Here is a 24817-nt window from a genome sequence, read left to right as displayed (position 1 = left end):
TATTTAAACTTCCTTGTGTCCTATATGTAATCGACACTAATCTGTCAGTGAGTCAATATGAGCATGCTTTGCATCTGTGCACTAGTTCATTGTTGCATGACGCTCTTCGCCTCTTTCAGATACAAGCCAATTAGTTCCAACGTCCTTTTACAACAATACTCTAGATATTTGACAGTTGACTTTATTTTAAAGGATAGCAAAGATTCAATTCAATTCTTTATTCTCATAAACCACCTTGGTCGTACAAGAGCATATATTGTAAACATATATACAAATACAAATTCAAATTCAAGATGGCAGTAAACAACATATTAACATTTTTTACTGACAAGAGATGATAGATGTAGGATATATTTTGATAGATTTACTTTTTACAGATAATATTTTCGTGAGCTTTGTTTCATTGGGAAGAGGTTAGATGGGAGGGTAAATATTGTTTCCTCAAAGTATCTAATGCTTTGCAATTTAAAATATAATGATATTCATCTGCGATGCTTTTAGAAGTGCATAGTTGACACGTTCTCTCGTCCCTTTGAATATTATACCAGCGGCCCGTCTCAATAGGTAAACTATGGTTACATGTTACATGTTCTAAGCTTCCACGGCACTGCTGGGGGTTTAATCAACATTAATCAACATTACCAAAGCCTTGTTTCTGATACAACAAATTGCAAAAACTACAAAACAAAAACTTAATTGATAGTAGCCACACCATAACATACAACCCTGTTGTTGAACATACGTAGAAAAATAAACCGAATCCCTAACAATCGTCACCATCATTGTGCAAATGGAATCTCTTGGAGATGTAGTTTCATGTTCCTAGTGTTGCTTCATCCACACGGGGGGGGATTGGAAAGGATAGTGATTGAAGCATTCATTCATCACACCAAAGGCTCGGGTTTGAATCCCAACACTGCGTGAAGCCCATTTCTCATGTCCCGCCGTGGTGTTGCTGCATTATTGCTCAAAGACGTTCACTACCATGAGTTTGTTTTCAATTGGACATAAATGGCATATACTAAATAACTGTTAGTTTATAAACTAAATATTGTTATGAGCTCTGGAAACAAATTTACAAGGCTAAAACCAAAGTAAGGGCAGGAAATACACAACTCATATCAGTCGTGGGTACTTTGTCTCAAGTTGCGTTTTCCACTGCAATGAAGCAATTTATCCAGACCAGTTCTGACAACAGTATCTGCTAACACCATCCCAAACTCTGCAGGAAAAGAGCACTAGCATAAGAAGAAACTCTTAAACATCTTCACATCCGTTGTCAAGTATAAAAATTAGAAAGGAATCTCATGTGTATCAAGTAGGCAAACTGTTGTCCTTTGACCTTTGTCTCCAAAACCTGTAAAAGACATTGAAGTGATGTGGAATGGACTTAAGGTGGTAATTGAAGACTGACTTCGAACCAGTCAGTCACTGACCTATCCTCCCATATTATAATGTATATTCGTAATCTGAGTCCCCAGTCTTCGAGCAGATGATCTTTAAATATCTGGTCAATGCACCAGGGATATAACAAACCACGCATTTTGCTTTTGGGGTGTATTAAAACATTCTGATGTTTGCAGAAACTACATGGCAGTCTAAAACAGGTTTCATCATGATATATAATAAATTCTTTTGCAATGACAGAAACACATTCACGCATGACAGACGAAACTTGTCCTTTATTCTCCTAAATGGAACGTATAGATAACTGCACAAAAGAACAAACACAATCCAGGAAATAAAAGCTACAAGAACGGACAACATTGAATATACATGACAATATTGAAATATATACATTTGCGTGATCATATTACTGAAAAAATACAAACATGCTCTTTCCTGATGTCAATTTAGAACGCCTGAAATTGTGGGTTGGACTTGTTCTTCAGCAACCCATGCTTGTCCTAAGGGGCAATTGCAACTAACCGGATCGGGTGGTAAGACTCGCTGACTTGCACATCAGTTGTCGTAGTTGGGTGAATTGGTCTGGTCCATGCTCGATGTTAAACAATAGCCAAACAATAAAACGTCGTTATATGACAATATAAGATCAATTATTACTATACTTGTGATGTCATAAGAGAAACCAACATTATATAATATATCAAAATATATTAGTGAGTTAACACAAAACTTAAAAGCATATAAAGTAACCCAGTTGTATTATTGGTAATCGATTCTTGAAGCTTATGTGGTGTCCGTCAAGCATGATGTACACTCATTCGTCACCAACTCATGTTATTCCGGGACAAGCTGAATAGCGACTCGTGCCCCTCTGGAAGGATTTCATATTCGCGCATCAACATCAGAACTACTTTAAACAAGAACGATAACTCTATTCCTGTTTGATTCTTATGGTACTTCATATCACTGACTGTATTGTTGTTTTTGCTTCTGTTTATATTTATTAAAGAATTAAACCTATTGGATACAACTAAAAGGAAAAAATGTCTTACACATATTGGAACGTATTTATTACCAGCTGTTTACCTTATATTTCCAAATGTATATGTCTTCATAGGGTTTAAAGCTGTGTATCTGGCGATATTTTAGGCTGACGTTTTGGAGGTCATTCATACATTTTTCAGCATATTCATTGTACAATTCATCCAGGGGTTTGGCAGCAAGGTTACATGAATGTTCACATTGAGAAATATTTTAACGTATTTTTGAGTATCGCAAATGGGATATATTTTATTTTATATGCAAATAGTATAATGTTTGTCATTTACATTAAATCCAAGATATTTATTAATAGCTTCACATTATTTCTTCAATCTACGTTCTTTGACATATATTTTATGTTAAAGATTAAAGTTATATACTGGTTATATATAGCACCGCATATAATATTATTGCTTTGAAACTCGACAGCGATTTATAACTACTTTTCCTGGAAAGGGCGAGTTGTAAAGATGCACATTACACCTCCCCGGTCACAAAAAGATTACTACTACTGGAAATACACGACAGTTACAATCTATATTTGTATATATATTTTATGTCTCACATCATTTGTAGGCGATCAGAAACTAAGAGCAACAAGATGTAGTCGTATTTATTTGTATATATTTCAATTCTTATGTATATTCATGTACAAAGCTCGTGAAGATGAGACAGGAACACTTGCTCTTTCTTCTTCTTCTAATGTATATTGAACACGAAGAGTTACAATACTCAATGTGTCAATCGTCAAGGAGTTACTGTGAGCGCACAACAAGGAGTTATTATATGTTATTCTGTAATCGCAATCGCTAAAATAATGCATACGAAATACTAACAAATGAAACTACCAATTTCATATCATTGTAATACATGTAGAAAATCCACAGAGACATCTGGGTCAGAATAGATACCCAGTCACATATTCGTGCCAAGCATGGATGATAGCAACATTCTCCCACAATGGGACGTTGCATAAATCACAGAATAGCCTGGTCCAGACAGAGCGTGCAGTAAAACATCCAACAGACAAACGTTTCAGCTTCACAGGCCCAGTCTAATATGAATTAAAACAATAGAAAAGGGGTAAAGTAAAGTTCCCATGTCAAACGTGAAGAAGTTTGCTTGGTAGTTTTTAAGGGGGCCTCGATGAATTGCACCAACACTAAAACAATGGGGGTACACAAATCAATGGCGGAACACATATACCACATGTACCTGCTGCTAACAACAACCATGACCATAACGGCTAGGGTCGTGCATTCAAGGCTGAACTTTCACGAGCCTTACATTTACAGAGAAGATGTTAAACTAGAAATACAAAATTGCTGCAACACTTGAAACACGTGAAAGCTTTGTAGAAAGATAAAAAATATAATGTCAGCAAACGAATTGCTTCTTATGGGCAGGGGTCAGGTAGAGATAAGGGGAAACTCATGAGCCTTCAGTCTCGTGCACTTAAGACGGATCAAAATCATTTCCCCATCCACGCCTAGCTCGTCAATACAGGGATCATGTGTCAATATCACCGAGCAAACAAGAAACGTACAAATAATATATAAAAGCAATAGAGGTGATCAGACATCTTCGAAAACAGCATGGTCCTTAGGAGAACTAGTCGGCTCAACCGGTGTTTTCATAAACCTGCATAACTCCTCTAACTCCTCATAAGTTGTTTCTTTTCTTTCTCTTGTGCTTTCGTCCATGCTCTCATAAAGGACTGGAGGGTGTCCATCATCTGTAAAATACAAAAACCCAGGTTTCTGAGAAATACATGTGAGCGCATAAATAGAAATATAAGAGTTACAACTTTGGGGTTACTCACTTGGGACATTTATTTTTTCGGAGACATTTTGGATGGACCTCCTAGAGATAATTTACATTTGATTCATTTGAGTACTGTTATTCCAGTAATGTCACGGCGGAGAGTGGGTGAGTGAGTACCGGAGTATTTAAGCGAAGCACACAACATAAGAGAGTAGTATATAGCTACCATCGAGTGGGTGGGTGGGTTGAGCAACCTTTGCGTGTCGTAAGAGGTGACTATCATCAGGTTAGTGTCAGTTAGCTGACTGACACATGTCATTACGCCGTTAGATCTCATGCAATATTCCTCGAGTCCCAATGCCATATAGCGGAGGACATTTTGGAAGAAATGGGCTTCACTTTCATTTGAGTACTGGATTGGCATTTAAGCAAGTATACAACATGATATGTCAATAACAACTATGTAGTATATAGGGCTACAATCGCAATATGACATAATCCAGTCATCACGTCAAGATCCGGGTTCGAATTGGTCTTGAGCAACCTTTGCTTGTCGTAAGAGGTGACTATCAGGATCGAGTGGTCAGGTTTACTGACTTGGTTGACACGGCATCGTATCGCAACTGCAGCTGATCACCGGATTACCTAGTCTAGACTCTAGTATTTACAGACCGCCGCCATATGGCTGGAAATATTGCTGAGTTCGGCGTAAAACTAAACTCACTCACTCAATTAATGGCGGTTGTGCACAAAACGGAAGACAGCAAATATGGAAAATAGCCTGCACGTTGGAAGACACGATACGACCTCGAACAGTTCAAAGTAAGCGGCGAAAGTGCCATTTTAGATCAGAGTGAAGTTCCGCCTCCCAACTTTGATTGATGAATATGCGCCTGAAGATGTCTTTAACTGTGATGAGACTGGTTTGTTTTTCCGGTGTTCAGTCGTATTTTACGGCACACGGAAGATCATTCTCAGGTCGAAAAGGGATAGGTTCTCTAAACCGGCATGCCCTTTAGACCGGTATTTTTGCCGGTCCTAGCGAATGCCAGTTTAGAGGGCTTCCACTGTACTCAGTCTGTCGATAGAACTTACAATCGACTCTGCTTTTAGCAGAGATTTCTTAAGGATGTGGAAAGGGTTTTGTCGTGAACATGTATCTCCGGTGGCAAACTTTATAGCAAAGGGACTTTATGTGACGGCTATATTTTTTCTTGATCCAAACGCCTTATTTCCGGACATATTTCACAATCACTGGATTGCATTTTCATTATCGTAGATTTAGTTGGGTTATGTACTTTGGTTTATTTGTATGAAGCCAACGTTTCTGGCAACCAGTAACCAAATTGGAAACAATAGTAGTTTTTGAAAAACGTAATTTCAAGTTTGTTCAGGTCAGATTTGTAAGGTTGGTTTGGTTGTTGTTTAACGCCGCAGTCAGCAGTATTCCAGCTATATGTAAATAATCGAGTCTGTACTAGACAAACCCAGTGATCAACAACATGAGCATCGATCTCCGCAATAGGGATACGATGACATGTGTCAACGAAGTCAGCAAACCTGACCACCCGATCCTGTTTGTCGCCTTTTTCGACAAGCATGGGTTACTAAAGACCATTTCTAACCCATATCTTCACGGATCAGGTTTGTAAGGATATAATGGTGGTAAATGTTCAAAGAAACGAGTATTCATCTGCTGCAATGTGATGGTGTCACGATTTCGCCTTCAGAAAAAAATCGATTTTAAAGAGCCATCGCCAAATCCCCTTGTTATCGGTCTCATCGTCCTTTTCATCATCGTCGGCATCGCTATCATCATCGGTTTCTGTTACTGACTGAGGCGAAAAAATCGCAAGTCCAACCTCCAAGCTTCAGCGGAAGTAAACTCCATGAATGTTCCTTCATCGTATGTTGCTGCGTCAAACCCAACGTATGCGAATGTTACAGCTCCTCCATCGTACACAGAGGCTACAGGCAAAGGACTGGACCAAAATAAACACAAGGAATCTCAGAACGTAGCTACTACTCAGAAAGATTCAGATCTGTAACACTGAATACGGTTACAAGAAAGTAGACCATCCGTTTACTTCCTGAAACAGCCTAACCATGTATACGTCAGTCATACAGAAATACCATTCCCCAGAAATCAAACAATATCATATATAGGAAGACAAATTATTTCCTTTTTTTTGTTTTTTTCAGTATTTTTCCTGTTTTCTGCTTTTCGTCTCGCTACAAGGGAAGGGTGGCCTATATTTTCACTGAGCCTTTGCCTTAATACGATCTCTGTGTGTTTTGGTGCCAAGATAATACTCAGTCCACGGCTCAGATCATTCAAGAGTATCTACGGTCTAGTTACAGAACAATGAGTCTCTCAAGACGCTTCCTTCCCCCAGTGAATCAGTATGAAATTACACTGCTCAAATATTTGTATCCAAATTATATTTGTTTACAGATAAGACCAAACACATACTTCCATACCTATTCACATAACCTCAATACTATACTTTATGGCAGTTCCCAACAATCCCGAAATATTGGCATCTGCTTATATAAAATAGACAAAACTGATCATTAAATAGTTTATACATCTATATTAATTTCATTTTCTATTGAATGTATTACTTGAGCAGTAATTATATTCATTACCTATGTGGGAAAACAATAACCAACTCGTAACGGGGAATGACAGATCCCTATCTTTCCCGAGTTATATTAATTATGTAATTCTCGAGCCTTGTCTTTCCCGAGTTATATATATATATATATTACGGAATTCTCGAGCCTTGCCGAGGGAATTACATCATTAATATAACGAGGGAAAGATAATTTGACGTTCCCCGTCACTCGTTAGTTATTGTCTGAAACACGTCACAACTTAAATTCTGGACTCACAAAAGTCCAGAAACTCTCCGCACTGTGGGCACTTTCTGACAAGTGATTTGACCAAATTGAACATGCAGTTGTTATGAAAATATGCCAAGGATGAAAAAATGAAAATAAAATGCGAAAACTTTACATTTAAACTCGCTCATGGGCGAGAATGTTTAAGTTTCCTCAGAATTCATGTTTTTGGAGGTTGTAAATGAATGAGTGTATGTTTATAAGCATCATTACACAAAATTCTACTTATTTTGACTTAATTCGACTAACTTAGGGCGATATTAAAAAATCTTGCACATGGGCGAAAAATATGTTGACCCATGGGCGCGATTGTTTAATTTCGCTCAGAATTCATGTTTTGGAGGTTGTAAATGAATGAGTGTACAAATTTCAGCTCATTTTGACTTAATTCGACTAAGTTAGAACGATATTAAAAACTCTCGCCCATCAAATTATATATTCTGTGAGACATGAAATGAAAAATAGTGAAAAAAATGATTTTTCGTGATGTTGCATTGCTGTACCTTTACCAGTCGGAGAAGTCCTTCTCAAAAGATATATATTCCGTTGCTTGGAGCAGGCCTATATGACTATTACGCCCCATTGCTGCTAAACAACTCGTACACCTTTAGTCTGACATAGACGCAGACCTTGCATGTTCAAGTTCACATCTGATAGGGGCCGAAAACATTGAATCCGACATGAATGCAACATCTCATTGGGTTATTGTTTTCCTAAGCAAGTAGAGTGTCTTCTACAACATTGGAGACAAGTGTATCGCTGTCCTTCTGATATTCCCCCGAACGGAAGCTCTACCCATTTTAGGTACAATGTGCATGTTACAGAATAGTAGGGTATAGTCTTAAGACGTTTCAACATTGACCGGGATTCTCCGAACTTGTAACAGTCGTTTGAGAGATCAGAAGAGAAAGGGGTAGTGCGCGATGTATCTGACGGACGTATGTGGAGAACGTTTGAAGAATGTTACTGTATAAATACAATAATTGAAATACGGGTTATGATTAGCAAGTACTCTCAATCTGATATCCAGAGAGATTATTGTGAAGGATCGCAGTATTTATCTTCATAAACGGGTCAAGATAAAAATACATGCCATTCATCCCCATATTATATCCCTTCTATATACAAGGGACATCGTTGTTACAGATAGGGCAAATACTTTCTTCTATAGGTATCTGCCGGTTTCACGCTACATACATGTATTCAGATTTGTGAGAAAACTAGCGACGCAAGATCTCCTTCATCACACATATAATTGTATACATACCCAGTGATTAGTGATAGCGTAGAAGCAACTTATTAAAATAAACTGCAGTAGTACTGCCATACCTAGCATCGTATTTATTACTCTCTTACATAAGGTGAAATATCACAGGGTTGTCATGGTAACGATAATTTGGCACACTATTTCTTGTCTTACTCTTTAATCAGCGATTAGAATTTAAATCAGTTTTGAGGTCAGCATGTTAAGAGAAAAGAAGTTGTAAAACGAAAAGTATTGTGATCGAATCTATTGGCCTTTGTAAAAGCAAGTTTCAAGCCACCTTCATGATAAATATCTGCTAATCCGTGGCTTGATTCCGACCATATCATGAGCATGTGTTTGTGAATCATAATCAAATAGTGATGTTACAAGGCGTCCATGCCGCGTCAACAACACATGCAAACGCACGAGAATTTCAATGCGAGCCCCTACACCAATGTGACCTGGAGACACTTGTGACTGAGCGTATATAGGGACCTAGTCTGTCATACAGACCCTTAAGCAAATATATCCAAGTCCACGCAAGTCTAGAAAATGTGGCAAGTCTAGAGTTCCACAGCTTCAGGAGAATGTCTCAGGGCTCCTTTTTATTATATTTCTCTTTTTTATTATGAACTTTTTTTCTGTAAAATATGTTCATTTCAGAGACCAGTTGTTCGTCTAGTAGGGACGGGTAGAAGACAAAAGACAAAATGGATACTCGTCCTGTCATACTTTTGAATTATATGTAAACATTCGTTCTTGTCTCGGGATAAATGTATATTTTCCAGTTTCAACCAAATGTACATTCGAAGGATATCGAAATCTAGGTTAAGCTATTTGAATCATATTAACAATTGAAAGACCCAAACAATGGTCTGTTTTCCAAATTGTTGGTTTTCCATGCCTTGTCCCAGTCTGTATCAACAGTCACAGACCGATATTATTTCCCCTTCTGTCCAGCCCTTACTGTAATATGTATACTGCAATACTGTATATGTTGCACATATACTACACAATGTATTATGCATGTAGTCAATGCTATGCAAAGCAACGTCCACTTGTAGTCAAGATTACACCTGGTTAGAGATGCAAACAAATGTGTATTCGTATGTGCATTTTAATGAAATGAGGAAGCAAGCAAGCAAAATCATAGTATGCATAAAAATCAAGTTGGTACACTGGAACTCGTTATCATCGGAGGAAGCTCACAGTTTACCTGTATGGACGATCTATTGTAAGTACGTGTTGTCTATCTGTAGTAGACAGACCCGTTACCTAGCATGTAGAGCACGGACACACTGCTCGTGCATCCCTCACACTCAAGTGCACGTGCTTCACAACATTCACAGCGCGTTCACCGTTAACATCTGGCGGTGCGTGTCACTGACTGAAGAGGCGTTGACAACTTCATGAGCGCATATTATCATATTTATCTAAATCATATACATTGTTCATTTACATCACATGTGAATCTCTGCAAAAGCGCAATGTTACTGTAAACAACACAGTTTTATGCACAGTTATACTGATGTTAACATATGTAAAGCATGGAGGCATGATGACTATCGACAGTAACTGTTCATGAGATCGGGCAAGGGCATTATGGAAATTTCAAACAAGCTATCTCATGACTGTAATAGTGTTCATTTGTCTTGACTCAGACTAATCACCACCTTGAGTTTAGTAGACTCTCACACTTCATCGAAGTGCTGTTGGCCACCTTTCTCACCGGCCCGTCCCCCATCTTAATGAGGATGCATGACCCCGCTGGACACCCATGACGCCTCAACTTTCTTATATACAAGACTAGTTATGGCCCTTCGAGCTTCTTGCGCTGCTCGGGTCCGGTAAGATCTTCATTCATGATAAATCGTGTCAACTGACAAGTTATGTGTTCTCCTATGGTCCTCATATAGCTTCCCGTCTCGATTACGATTTGTGAATCTTAAATCTGAATCTTATATGTGTTATTCAGAATGGTTGCATTGTATTCTCTCTTCAGAAACAGTTTTAAAAAGGAAGTAATAAAACTATGTTTTTCAATTGTAATGCTAGAAAATAAAATGTTATATATACACATACTTCACTTTCCGAATGAAAGCATATATGAAATTATCTGCTGTGTCCATATATGAAACAACCATAGGTATGTGCTTGATGTTTAACAAATTATGTTCTTGTCACGTGTCCTCGTTGATCATGGAGGGTCGGTTTGCTTGGTTGATCCCGGTTCAATTTCCCATATTTGCATAATGTGTGAGGCCACCCCCTAGATATTGCTGGAATATGACAAAAAGCGGCGCAAACCACACTCACTTGCTCACTCGTTGATTACAGAGTAACGGCATGCTACGAGATTCCTTCTTATCGTTTATTTGCATATCTCCTTAAAGGCATTGTAACTCTTTAACCTTGTATGAAAACGCATTTAGATGATATCAGCTTTTACTGACATTATTGTAACATGCAATTTGTATGTGTCTCTGTATGGTTCATACACGGACATGGGCGACGGCAAAATAGTCGGGGCTGCATGAAATACATTAGTCTGTCTCACAGTCCCTGAACCACATTATTTTCCCTACTGCCAAGCTCTCTCACAAGACCAAAAACCTGATAGTAAACCATTGAAATAAACGTAAATACAGTAGGAAATACATGCCTTGACCGGATTTACGTATGTTTTCAGATATTTCCTAACTTCGGGCATATATTTCATATGAATCTATACCTTTGAAACATATGCTCATCGTACATTTTCGTATGCACAAGAACCTCGTTCATGTATGCCATGACCGGATTGTCAGGTATTCCCAAACATGAATTACAAAACAGATAACCCAGTAAATACATGATCATACAGTATTTCCGATGCATTCCTTTGAATTTCAATTGGTGCTGAAATTTACGATTTCGTTCTAAGTTTACCCAGGTTGGAAACATGTAAATCTACTTAGGTGGGGAAACACTTGTAAATTTTCACATGTGCAAATGTTTACACACCTTAGATATTTATGTATCATACCGGATTTCAGGGGTATGTATATGAACTGTTCATACACCATCATGTTCCTGTGCTCAAGCAAGATGATCATTTGTTTCCATCATGTGAATTACTTGGTTCATGTAATTTCATTTTCACACATTTTAGTACGTTTGAAATCAACTTTCACGTAACCTCATTATTCTTATCATCAAAAGAGCCTGACTAAGAAAGCGGTATTACACAAGCTAACATGGCTTATTAAGCTGCGCTCGCACTTGTTGCCAGTATCAGTTACCCTTTGTCTGCGGTGTTGGCAAATCTTGTGAGTGGTGAACAAAAGGGCGATGAGCTGCCCCTTCGTCCTTGCAAGTGTCCCTAGCAGTCCCAACAGAATAGCACTTTATCTCTCTTGTAGTCTGTCTCACAGTCCCTGAACCACATTATTTTCCCTGCTGCCAAGCCCTCTCTGCAGTGCTAAAGCCGTAAATAAAGCATATCTAGATTTCCACAGGTTCTGAATCTCTAGTCTCCCCGGGGCTCCTTTCCAATTTAAATGGGCTTGTCTGTTACTATCAAAATTATATATATTCAGAGACTAAGCATTAGTCTATCTCTCTTTGAGCACGGCAAAATACGCTACACGAACCAACTCGTAATTTCTTAAGTCTCTTCAGCTCGCGGATCAGTACTGTAAAATAAGTTTTGGCAGTACATAACTGGAATATTATTGCACTGCATGTGACCTTTCTTAATAGTCTCATAGTGCCTGAACCATGTTATTTCTCCTTCCGCTCAGACTTTGCTGTAATAATGCCACACAAAAAATAGTTTTTATCGTGTAACGATTATGTCTGGATGGCACAGGCGGGTGAGACATTGTCAGTTTCCATTGTATTACTACTGCATTCAACAAACAAGGTGTTTTAGATTGGACTTATTTTATGATAGTATCAGGGAAATTTTGTTTCACAATCTAATTTCTGTGCCTTTTGTAAAATTTGTCTTGATTGTCCTGTTTAAATTGACGATCCATAAACCCAGAGCCCGAAAGCAAATGTGTCACACAAGTAAATGTGATGTGGCATTGCTGCAATTTTCAGTGTCGGAGAAGTCCTTCTAACAAGATATATATTCCGTTGTTTGGAGCAGGCCTATGACTATTACACCCCAGTGTTGCTAAACATCTTGCAGACCTTTAACCTGACATAGATGTTCAACTTCAGATCTGACAGGTGCCGAAAATATTGATTCCGGCAAGAATGCAATATCTCAGTGGGTTATTGTTTTCCTAAGTGAGTGGAGTGCTTTCTACAACATTGGAGATAATGGTATCGTTGTCTTCCTGATATTCCCCCGAACGGAAGCTCTACCCATTTATGGTACAATGTGTAAGTTACAGATTTGTAGGGAATAGTCTTAAGACTTTTCTACTTTGACAAGGATTCTTCGAACTTGCAAAAGTCGTTTGAGAAGATCAAGAGAGAAAGGGGTAGTGTGCAATGTATCTGGCGGACGTATTTGGAGAAAGTTCGAAGAATGTTTCTGTATAAATACAATAATAGAAATACCGGTTATGTTTGAAACGTACCCTCAATCTGATAGCCAGTGAGATTATTGTGAAAGATCGCAATATGTATCATCATAAACGGGCCCAGATAAAAGTACATTCATTCATTCCCACATTATATCCCCTTTATAGACACGGGACATGGTTGTTACAGGTAGGGCAAACACTTTCTTCTATAGGTATCTGCCTGTTTCACGCTACAAACATGTATTCAGATTACTGAGAAAAGTAGCGACTCAGGTTCTCCTCCATCACACATATAATTGTATAGATATCCAGTGATTAGGGATAGCGCTGCAGCAACTTATTGAAATTTACGACATACACTATCATCTGCAGTAGTACTGCTATACCCAGCATCGTAATTATTTCTCTCTTACATAAGGTGAAATGTCACAGGGTTGTCATGGTAACGATAATTTGGCATACTATTTATTATCTTATTCTTTGATCTACGATTAGAATTTAAATCAGTTTTGCCGTGAGCATCTTTAGAGAAAAGAAGCTGTAAAACGAATATTAATGTGATCGAACCTATAGGCCTTTGTTAAAGCGCGTTTCAAGCAACCTACATAAAAAACCTTCATGATAATTATCTGCTAATCCATGGATATCATGGGCATGTGTTTGTGAATCATAATCAAATAGTGATCTTACGAGGCGGCCAAGCCGCGTCAACAACACATGGAAACGTACGTGAATTGCAATACGGGTCCCTAAACCACTGATGCTCCGTGACCTGGAGACACAATTCATGTGATTGAGCGTATGTAGGCAAAAGACAAAATGGATACTCGTGCTGTTATGCTTTTGAATTATTAAGTGTTCGTTCTTGTCACGGGATACAAGTATACTTTCCAGTTTCAACCAAATGTACATTCGAAGGATATCGATATCTAGGTTAAGCTGTTGGAATCATATTAACAATTGAAAGACTCAAACAATGGTCAGTTGTCCAAATATTTTGTTTTCCATATCTTGTCCCAATCTGTATCCAGAGACCATACAATAGTCTATTATATAGTCTCTGTCTTATCATAGTCAGAGAACGATATTATTTTCCCTTCCGCCCAGCCCTTACTGTAATGCTTACGCCCTAAATGAAGCATATCTAGATATTCCCAGGTACAGCGTCTGTTAAAACTCACTGCAGGGTTCGTGTTACAGAGTAAACAATACCAAACACCGGCGGCTGGCGGGGACCAACATCTTCAGTAACATTTACATCTGCCAACGCTTAATTCGCAAGTGGTGAGGCAATACGCTAATGAGGCTAAGGGTCCTGTACCATGCTTGTGAAATATCTATGATGCCTTATATTTAGTCTATAATCTAAGTAAGTCTAGCTATGTATGGCTTTAAGTCACTGCTTGAAGAAAAGCTCCTTTAGAATTTGATTTGGTAAATAGTAGTATTTCACTGACTCATTCGAAAACGCATAGCAGCCTATAATTCATTGTGACTATGATTAAGTCATCACTGTAAAACACAAGGGTTATTTCCTTTGAGTTAACTGACAGGCTTTCGGTATCAAATATTTAGAACTCCAGCCAAAGGTGGTAATATGGCGTTTTTGTAATGCTTTTGTTGTACTTAATGATAAGTGATTGTTAAATGTACATATGATGTTTTTGAAGGATAATCTCAGCTGACTCAGAGACTTTGCACGTGTTTTCCTCCACTCTTTCCACACCCATCCTTCAGTTTTTATGTTTGTGACATGATCTGCACACTGATAACTTAAAGCAGGTATATACATAATAACTGTTTGCAATCTTTACCCAATGTAGTTTTCCATTTATTTAGCAATTTTCAGTTTCTATTAATTTCTGGAAATTTTGTACGGAGGTACATTTAATTAACGGTTTCACCCAATAACAGTAAAGCATAGTCATAAAACGTTTCGGTACTTTGATAGATTAATAAGTTCACATTATATTCCATGATATTGGGATGCCAAAATGATTAACATTATCATATAATGTATAACAAATCAGACAGCAAAAAGCAAAAATTAAAAACGCATAAGCAACCTAAATGATGTCAGGGAGTAAGCTTTCAATATTTACAGAAACTGCTTAGTTATCTAACTTTATGAACTAATTGCAATCACTACAGTTTTCTATAATCTACCTACGAGATGGAATCAAAATAGGTGTACAGTATATTCCGTCGGGTAACTGAAATTTGAGGAAACGTCCGTGTGGGACAACATCTATATTCCGAATCAAAAGAGGCCATCTGACGTAGTGGTGTAACGATTCATCGATAGTATCGATGTTTGCATAGTCAACTATGCGATACGAATGCATCAGTACAAAACACATTTAGGCAATACATCAGGATATTAATATCGCAAGGGCTGTGATACATCGATGTATCGCCACAAGAGACCTTATATCCCGATACTACATAAGTACTACTGAAAGTTGTAAGGAGTACTGAATTAGGAAAAGGAAGGGAGTCTCTTTGAAATTCTTCTGAAGTGATCCTTGTACTGTGAGGCGAACAGATGAAAAAAAAATCACAACGAGTTTAAGGTAGCTGGTCACGTGATCATTATCGTATTATAGTTTCAGACCATCACACCGATTGCAAATGAGATATTCTTCAAGATCATTAAGGTTAACAGCTGTGTTTGTTCAAACATGCCATAGAAAGTCAAGTGAGTGTATGAGTGTTTTTTTCCAACACGTGGGCGGACATACATACATACCATTGCAACCGCTTCACAATATATTATATGCACAAATATTCTACATACACAATGAATTTTAGCAGAGTGGGTCGTTTATGTTTCCGTAGTTTCACCAGAAGACATTTTGGATAATAAATATCACACTTTTAATATAATCATACACAATTAAGTGTTTTGCCATATATTCTTACAAACGTAGCTGCAAATACTTGCAATACTGCTGACTCACCTTTAAGCAATATTTACGTATTCACTGACTAAGTCTTTTGTCACTCCAGATGTTTTGTATGCATGCGTTGGTTATGTACAGCAAAGTATACTATGTATACAGCTTAGTATTTCTAAGTAACCCACCTTCGTCACACTTTGGTGTGAAAGGTGTCAGTTGAGTTTACACAGGACCCTTTGTGTGCCCTGTTGATACTATTTACACTCATATGGTCCTGCTTGCGGGTGCAATATAGCCATTATGTCACTGCATTCACCATACATTACGGATTTCCAAATTACATAAATACCTACACTGAGCACTTATTATCTTAACTTGACAACGACTGGTAAACATCTTTTGTATTCAATGAATAACCTGTAAACACCATTCGACAGCTTAACTACTGCACCTGTGACAAACAAATGTACTATGTGAACACCGAGAGGAGAGAGCAAGGTTCACATTCGTCATGTGGAGGCACCTTTAGGACAATTGTGCATGTAGCTATGAGAAGAAGTACCGCAACCTTTGAATATGACTTAGCTCTTTGTCCAGAAAATGTATACCAGTTCAGGCATAAAAAGAGGGGTATGGTCTTACAACAGCACGTAGCTCTCTTGATTCCAGCAGCGAGATTCTGACTTGGTTTCTGTTAAGCCCGGCAAAGCCATAATATACCATTACACTGATTAAATTGCTACAGTTCACAGAGGTGTCATAGCTCAGCACAGTTATCATTGAGGTATACAGACCAAAATAATGTTAAACACGCCCCTTATGAAACTACGTCAGTGTTAAGTATCATGTGAACACATCGCACTAATATATCGAAGTGTCCAAACTAATACTTCGAAGTGTTCAAACTAATACATCGAAGTGTTCAAACTAATACATCGAAGTGTTCAAACTAATGCATCGAAGTGTAAAGAAAGGAAAGCCTGGTAGGTTGCAAAGCTTTATATTTAGTTATTGTTGAGAGCTTGCCATGTGTGAGCCCGGGCTTTTTTTCATGATGGTAGCTACGCCCCTGTTTACCTTCGTCCTTTATTTTGCGCAAGGTACTGACAGATATACCAGTAGCATCGCTGGCATTTTTGAGTGCACTGTGTGTGCTGTCGGAAATAGTACACATGTATTGAATGACATTGTAGGCAACCTCGCGTGTTATCGTCTCGACTCATTAAACTGGTATCAGGATATATCGTCTCTCCACTTAGACTACGAAGCACAGCTCTAATACCAAGTATGTGCATATTTACACATTTACAACAGTACTTCACATCATTAATACATGATTGTAATCATCTTTTCGAAAGTATAGAAAATGAAATTTGTGCAGCTATGTGAACACACCTGTCTGTGTTTTATTGCAATAAGCAGTCTCTCCTTGTATGTCATATTTAACAAGTGTATATAAGGTCAATTATTTAATCTATAATGTAATTTCCATTACAAAATGTATAAACGGTATTACCTACTGATCAGAAAGGATTATCAGTACCCCACCGCCACCACCCAACCGTAGGCCTACCCCATACCACACCCTCTCCCTCTCACACACATGCACACACACACTCCCTAACATGCATATCGCTCTGGCCCATAGACCCAATATTGTTACCTTTTAAACAGACATCAAGTGTATGTTTAGAAAAGCAGGCACATTAATAGTGGTGCTCAGTCATGGGTATCACATCATCATGTGTTTCTAATGATCTCCGTGCATTATGGCGTGGTCCGACGCGCTAACGAACCCGATGTGACAGTTACATTACAAAACCATTGAAATACATGTTAAAGTCGTGTTAATCTTATAACACTATATTTACCCATTACCAACCATTTACGCGTGTACTAAATATATGACAAACCTAACCCTGGTCATACGAGATTTCAAGGGTATTGAAATGCATGTCCTACAATCACAGCATTTACATACATTACACATGCTAGAAAACACGTGAAAACAATGGCCAGATTTACACACCTGTAAAATACAAGTAAATACAGAGTTGAGTGTTCGTTTATTTTAACACCCCTTTAAACGTGTGTAAATCTGTCAGCCAGATGATACGTAGATTTAAAACGTTGTTCATATGGCCGCCGGATGAAACGTATATTCCCTAATGTTAGTAAATTTGGGTAATACAGTCATTTTGTGTGGTGTCTCTGTAGTGCTAAAGCCATAAATAAAGCAAGTCTAGATTTCCTCAGGTAATCTCTGGTCTCCCTGGGGCTACTTTTCAATTTAAATGGGCTTGTTTGTTACTATCACAATTATATGTATTGAGGGACTAAGCATTAGTCTAGAAATACATGGACGTGTTGGTTATAATGAAGTGAGTGGGTGAGTTTAGTTTTACCTGCTTTTAGCAATATTCCGGCAATATCACGGCGGGGGACACCTAAAATGGGTTTCACACATAGTAACCTTTGGGGAATCGAACCCGGGTCTTCGGCGTGACGAGTGAACGCTTTAACCACTTGGCTACCCCGCAACCCAAACAATGGCTGAACGTTTGTCAAGTTATATTTATCAATAATATCATTTGCAAGGCATTACATGTACATGACTTCATACTCATAGGCATATATAAAGAGATTATTCATATTGGTCAACCCATTTCGATCATTATTAAAAAGAGTAGTAGAAGTAATCATAGTCCGAGACCAAGTCCAACAAAAGCCTCTGCAAAGCTTTATTTCACAAATAAAGCTTTTGTCAGGCCGTTAGATCTCGCCCCAGTATATCTACCACTTTTGAGCCCCCAGTTAACTTCCCGCCCTCACTTGGCACTACTGTGCCGCTATGCCACGTTGGCAGGAGGTAACATTGTGCCGTACGGTACGATCAATAATTCCTCTCTAACGAAAGCTCCCCCGGCCCATCCCTCAAGTAGTACAAGTACGGCTCGTGGGCTTTGATGTCTACTTTATCTATGTTGTAAGTTTTGACTGACCATATAGGATCGGTGGCTCGCTTATGACTATCACCCTCGTGTTCCCCCGGCTGGTATAGGTACCTCACTAGGGCCCTATCGGGTATCTGTTTCTCCCTCCCACGCAACGGCGCAGTAGACTCAGCTACTATTGATTTTAGTTTGATAGCGTCTGCTGGTTTCTTGCCGGTGAGCCGAGTGGCTTCATGGTTGATGGCCGACACCACCCGAGGTAGCCGCGCTTCCCATTCAGTCGATTGTTTCCCCGGGTTGGCCATCTCTCTCGCATACTGATGGCCGAATAGCGCTCACCCAAAGTCCTATTGAATCTTTCAACTATGGCTTGGCTGCGATGGGCTCCGGCCGTGCCACGCCTGACCTTGGTATCGTGTTTGTTCAGCAGGTGTGACACGGCACCCATGAACTCCTGCCCGGGGTCAACTTGGAGCTCTGTTGGCCATGTCAGCGGACTGTGCTTGCATATGCGTTCGAATCCGCGGGCTACCTGGGCCGAGTCTTTCGCGGTTAAGGGTTTGGCTTCCTTGTACCTCTTATCGTGGGGTAGGAATAGGAGGTCGGCCTGGTGAACGCTATTGGGTATGTTAATACCGAACTTCCTTCTAGGCACGTAGCGTGGCGCCTGTAAATAGATCTGCCACAGGGGTTGTTTTTCAAGCCACGCTTTGGCCTCCTCCGGGGATACTCACGTCATTTTAACCAGCTTATGTACGGCGCTAGCGCCTTTCCAGTACCCACGTGGGCTGTAGTAAATAGCCTCAAACTTTCTTTGGTTCCGTGACATCCCGATATGTACACCTATGTTCTTGGTTCAATTTTCTCATGCCCGTATGCGTATGTGTTGATCCCATCAATAGCTCTCCAACGCCTAGTGTCCATCGGCGACAGGGACGTCTTGTTTATAGTCAGTCCGTATATCCTATGCCCATCACCTCTAAGCGTGTTCATTTTATGTCTAAAGGTACGGGTCTTGAACAGGGCTTCCTTGAATCTGGCGTGTTTGATGTGTTGTTTCACCACGTACTTCTTAACACCCTTTGCCTTCCGGATCTTGCCATTGTCAGCCTTCAGCATGGAGTACATCTTGGGTCTCAAACCTATGTACTCGGCTATGGGCGTGCCAGCACACTCGTCCTTCATCTTACCTAGGACCTTTTTATTTACCGTGCTGTGTATGGCATGGTCCTTGGGGTAGTCACTGGTGTCATACAAATCGAGGCGTTTTTTCATGTCCTCATACACGTCCTCGGTTCGAATCTCCATCAGCAGGGAATCCGTGTCAGTGTACAGCACTTCACACCTGTCGTCGTACTGTTTCTTCAGCTCATTGTAGTAAAAGTCGTACATCAGGTGTTTGGATAAATCGAGGATGCTCATCCCCACGTAAACAGGCCGGTTGAATTTGATGTGGCTTTTCTTCATGTGTAGGGCAACCAGGTCGTCGGTGAATATTTTGCTACGGTTGAATGCCGGGCTGGCTATCAGTCTCCTGAGCTTGTCTTCCTCATTCGACCGAACCAGCTTCACGGTCACGCATTTCCTCAGGTTCTCCATAGTCTTACCAAACACCGAGTTGTTCATGAGTTTGTAGAGGTTTGTAGAGTCACTGGTGGCAAGCTTTCGGAGGTCTGTGTTTATTCTGATGTATGGCTCCATCCATGGGCTCTGGTTGAACATAAGCACCCTGTGTATACAGTGCATTCCTAATAATTTTTTCTTCCTCCTGCAAACACTTTAGAAACTTTTCAGCCGCGTCGGGACCCCTATACACTACGGGAGCTTTCGTTTCCCCATCACAACGGACGACCACGTATCCAAGCACACAGGCCTCATGCACTTGTGTTTTCTGTGTGAAGCTCTCGCCTGTGGGTAGAGCGTTGGGAGTACTTCCAACAGCCCCACCAGCGGCAACCTCAACAGGTTTGACCAAGGCTTCAAAGTCGGCATATATGACATAAGGCACGGACATTTGGTTCTTGTTGTTGTCGAATTTTAGGATATTGTCACCTTCCTTAGGCATGTCGACTCATATGGCCGTCTGCCCCACACCTTGGCAATCCTCCCGGTGGGATTCTAATAAATCAGCTCGGCTGAAACCGTGCACGCATCGTACGCAAAAGTGTTTTTTCCCAACATGCTTCGACTGGTCGTGCAACAGCCGACTGAGATGTTTTATCCACATGTAGTGATACTTTTCACCTAGCTGGATCATGAATATATTGATCACTTCCCCCAACGGACTGACCCTGTGTACTATTGTTGTGTTACCTTCGTGCCCTAAGACGTTTATGGATATATCGTTCTGTTTTTCTATTTTAGTGATCTGTGATATGGGGGGTGGGTTCATCTATACCATCCCAGATGAGCCCATCGTCTTGGGGATAGCTAGAAAGCCTGTAAGAATGAGTGTCAACTGGAAACAAGGCTGACCTGATAGCTACCCTCAGGCAATCGTTTCCTCTATTCTTGACGTTGACCATGGCCTGTTTTTTCTTATAGTAGGGGGGGCAAGTCTAGGTATGACCCGCCTCTGAACGGCACGTAGTTAACTATGTCTAGATAGACATTATCGATTTTATCTACCGCCCACCCGGACCCCATGTGTGTGTAGCGTTCTAGGTATTCTCGTATCTGCCGAAAACTGGTATTGATTGATGCGTCTGTAGTCTCTGTATGAGTAACGACCTCTTGTTTACCTCGGAAGTAAGGCTGAACGTACTCAGTGACCCCAGTCCCCGCCTGCTTATCGAGTGACATTTTCTCTGTGATTTGAAACTTTATACTTCCCAGATTGTTTAGTTCCTGATTGACTTTATCAGTGATCAGAGGCTTGATATCGGTGATGTCTATGTTCCTATCAACATGCATGTGCCAGCCTCTCAAATAGTTACCTACAGCGCGCTCAGTGGGTATGAACTGTAGGTCAATAGCTCTATTCTGCCGTAATAGTTCTACAAGCTGTGGCTTCCTCATATGGGGGCGGTGGGGTAGCCTAGTGGTTAAAGCGTTGGCTCGTCACGCCGACGACCCGGGTTCGAGTCCCCACATGGGTACAATGTGTGAAGCCCATTTCTGGTGTCCCCCGCCGTGATGTTGCTGGAATATTGCTAAAAGCGGCGTAAAACCAAACTCAGTCAGTCAGTCCTCATATGGGAATAACCACCTAACACCAAATCGCGTACCTCGGCTTTTAGTTGTTTTACAGTGGGAGGTTTTGCTACGGGGTCATGTGATAACAATGCGACTAACGCTGCTCTCCCCAGGCGGGAATAACCCGTCAACCCCAGCTCTTTTGCTCAGAGTTTTAGTTGTTTTACCGTGGGAGGGGATTGCAGGCCTAGTAACCGCAATAAGGCTGGTTTCCTCATTCTAGAGTAACCAATCACACCCCGCTGCCTGGCGATCTGCTTGAGCTCCCGAGTAGTAGACATAGTCGCGTGCACACCTAAGTATATCAATCTCTAATTAGCCGCCGGCAAGGGACCAACCATAAAAAATAGTGAGGCGCCCATATCAGAGGGTTATATCCTCTCCGTCGCCCCAATCACCTATACTTAGATGGGCCGTTTCGATCCAGTACTTACACTGGTGGATATAGTATTCCTTGAAGTTGTGCAGGCATTCCTGTATACTGGTAAAACAATTTATCTGGTATTGAGTCGTAATGCCCCGCCCACATGTGAAGGGGAGAGTATACTTAACACCCTCTTTAATCCATGCCACCTCCAATATGACCTGAAATCTGAAGCGTCCCCATAAGTTCAGTTCATCTTTGAGTATGTTTTTGACCAGAGATTCGATGGCGGGTATACTTTCCCTGGGCTCAATTTCCACAAACATAGTTATACCTAGGTGTCCACATCCTCTAATTGGGGGTCTTCCACTACTATCCTAAGAAGGCGCCTATGTTCTTATATGTAGGCCTTTTTATTCTCATAGATGAGGTGATGTCTGACTACGTTCACCCCATGAGCTTTGCATAGGCAGTAGTTCCCTTTCACGCCGATACCACACACAAAACATGTGTAGTTAGGGCTTCCCATGTGCAAACAACAGTACCCCTCAGTCCTACATCTTCTACCACAGGCTTCTGTCTTCCCCATAAGTATGCATTCGCATCGGTATGGAGCAGGTCTCATCTTTGGCATACCCATATGAGTACTTAGTCTAATTGTTTTGCAACCAACGCAGTCGCTGCTAGACCCAGCGTGATAAAGACCAGTTCACGGTCCATTTGCCCCTTGGATGGTGTGTAGTACTGGGCGAGTGTGGGCTTATGGTGTGGTTCTAGCTGTGTACCTGTTAGTAGGTACTATTCTCTCGCTGCGTCGTCGACATCGTGGAATGTTTTAACGGCATGGCTCTCACGCCTGAGTTGTTCGTTCATGTAATCGATCCTCTGAACACGTTTTTTCGCATACTCGGATTGCGCAGCTTGTAATCGTTCCACAGCCAGGTCATGCCACTTACGCTCTGCCTGAATCCGTGTGACTCTCGTAGTTTCGAGAGAAGAGGAAATTACTCCCTGAAAATGCTAGGGTATTTACTAACGCCACGCCGACCATCATGGCGATCGTAGCCATCCTATATATTAGTACATTTACTTCATAATATTTTCCGGTAGGATCCCTTGTTTTACTAGGATGTCCTTGGTGGTCATCGCCATACCAAGGTTCATTATGAGCATACCCACATCCTGCTGGTTGAAATCTAGCTTGATAGTTGGTTGTTTAAGCACCATTTTGGTCAACCGAGCGTACCCTACACATAGACTGGCGACCACGGTGGCGTGGTATGCGTCGTTGACGAACTTTTTCCCCTCAGACATTATGTATATTATAAAAAATATATAAATTATAACATGATATGTGGGTTGACCTCTAATTTGGGGGTTCCTCCCTTGGCTCCCCTGGTCGTGTCTGTAACCATGAGATAGCTACGGCAGCAGTTGCGCCTGCAATCAACAAGAGTAGAGCCGGGCTCCACGTGATACTTTTATTTTGGTTACACCACCATTTTTTACCGGCAGCTACTCTATTAGGGTTCTTCTGCCTGGTGACTGTAGGAGGGTTCACCTCCAGTTGGGGTTTCCCCAAAGAGGGGGTTTGGGGTTTCCCTAAAGTGGGGGTCTCCTCCCTGGGGGTTTGAGGCTGGGTCTCCTCCTGTGCAGTATCCATCTATACTATTATTATTATTTTTCCCCTCCTTAAATTGGCAATGCTTTGCCGTGATAATCACGGCTTAGGGCGATGATTATATTACCTTAATTGGCTGGCTTTTTATCCAATCAGGTGCCTACGCTGGGAAGTTGAGCGTACCAATCACAACTCACTTTTGCTTCTTAAATTATCTAACCGTTTAAACTTGGCAACACAATTGATGCAGAGGTACTCTGAAAGAAGTAGAAGGAGTTCTTTCATATATTTTTTAAAGTTTCAGATCTCTCAATTTGTCTTTATTATTTTCCCAAAAATCTGAGTGGCATTGCAAACAAAACTTCGCGACTGCGACCGCTATCCTTGTTGACACTGGCAAGCTCCGTTGTAACGGCGGCTTAGCTGATTGGCTACTGTGAGAATACGGAGCAAGCCAAGGGAGGTAATAAATCATTGCCCTAAGCCGTGGATGCATCCAGGGTGTAGTGGAGAGTTATCGTAACGTATACCCTGGAGATTATCGAGGATGTCTCTCTTAGAGTACAGCCAAATATGCCACACGTACCAACTCGTAATTCTTAAGTCTATTCAGCTCACTACTGTAAAATATTTTTTGGCAGTACATAATTGGAATATTATTGCGCTGCATGTGACCTTTCTTAATAGTCTCACAGTGCCGGAACCATGTTATTTCTATTTCCGCTCGGCCTTTGCTGTAATAAGGCTAAACAGCAGCTTTAAGTTGTCCACAATTGTTTCACTAACGCAAAAGTATGCGACAACAAACAATGCCATATCAAATTAATAAAAAAAAATTAATTATCTTACGACTTGTATACCGATCTAGTCCCTTCGCGTTAACGTACACGGACAAACAATG

General features: G+C 40.5%; 1 protein-coding gene and 1 long non-coding RNA gene across 3 annotated transcripts in view; both read right to left on the bottom strand.

Moving 5' to 3' along the window:
• The window catches only part of LOC124272202, a 129964-nt gene that overhangs the window by 54373 nt on the left and 50774 nt on the right, over window positions 1–24817 (bottom strand). The gene's annotated exons all lie outside the window — the stretch shown is intronic.
• On the bottom strand, window positions 5998–14296 carry LOC124272203. The gene is made up of 3 exons (XR_006897283.1): window positions 14283–14296; window positions 9081–9085; window positions 5998–6126 (listed from the first exon to the last, which is right to left on the bottom strand). It is a non-coding gene; the product is annotated as an uncharacterized LOC124272203 (long non-coding RNA).

Source organism: Haliotis rubra, unplaced genomic scaffold, assembly GCF_003918875.1.
Source record: "Haliotis rubra isolate DU_JTF1 unplaced genomic scaffold, ASM391887v1 Scf167, whole genome shotgun sequence".
NCBI lineage: Eukaryota > Metazoa > Mollusca > Gastropoda > Lepetellida > Haliotidae > Haliotis > Haliotis rubra.
Note: the sequence above shows the minus strand (reverse complement) of the source record. Positions and strands in the feature narration are given on the sequence as shown.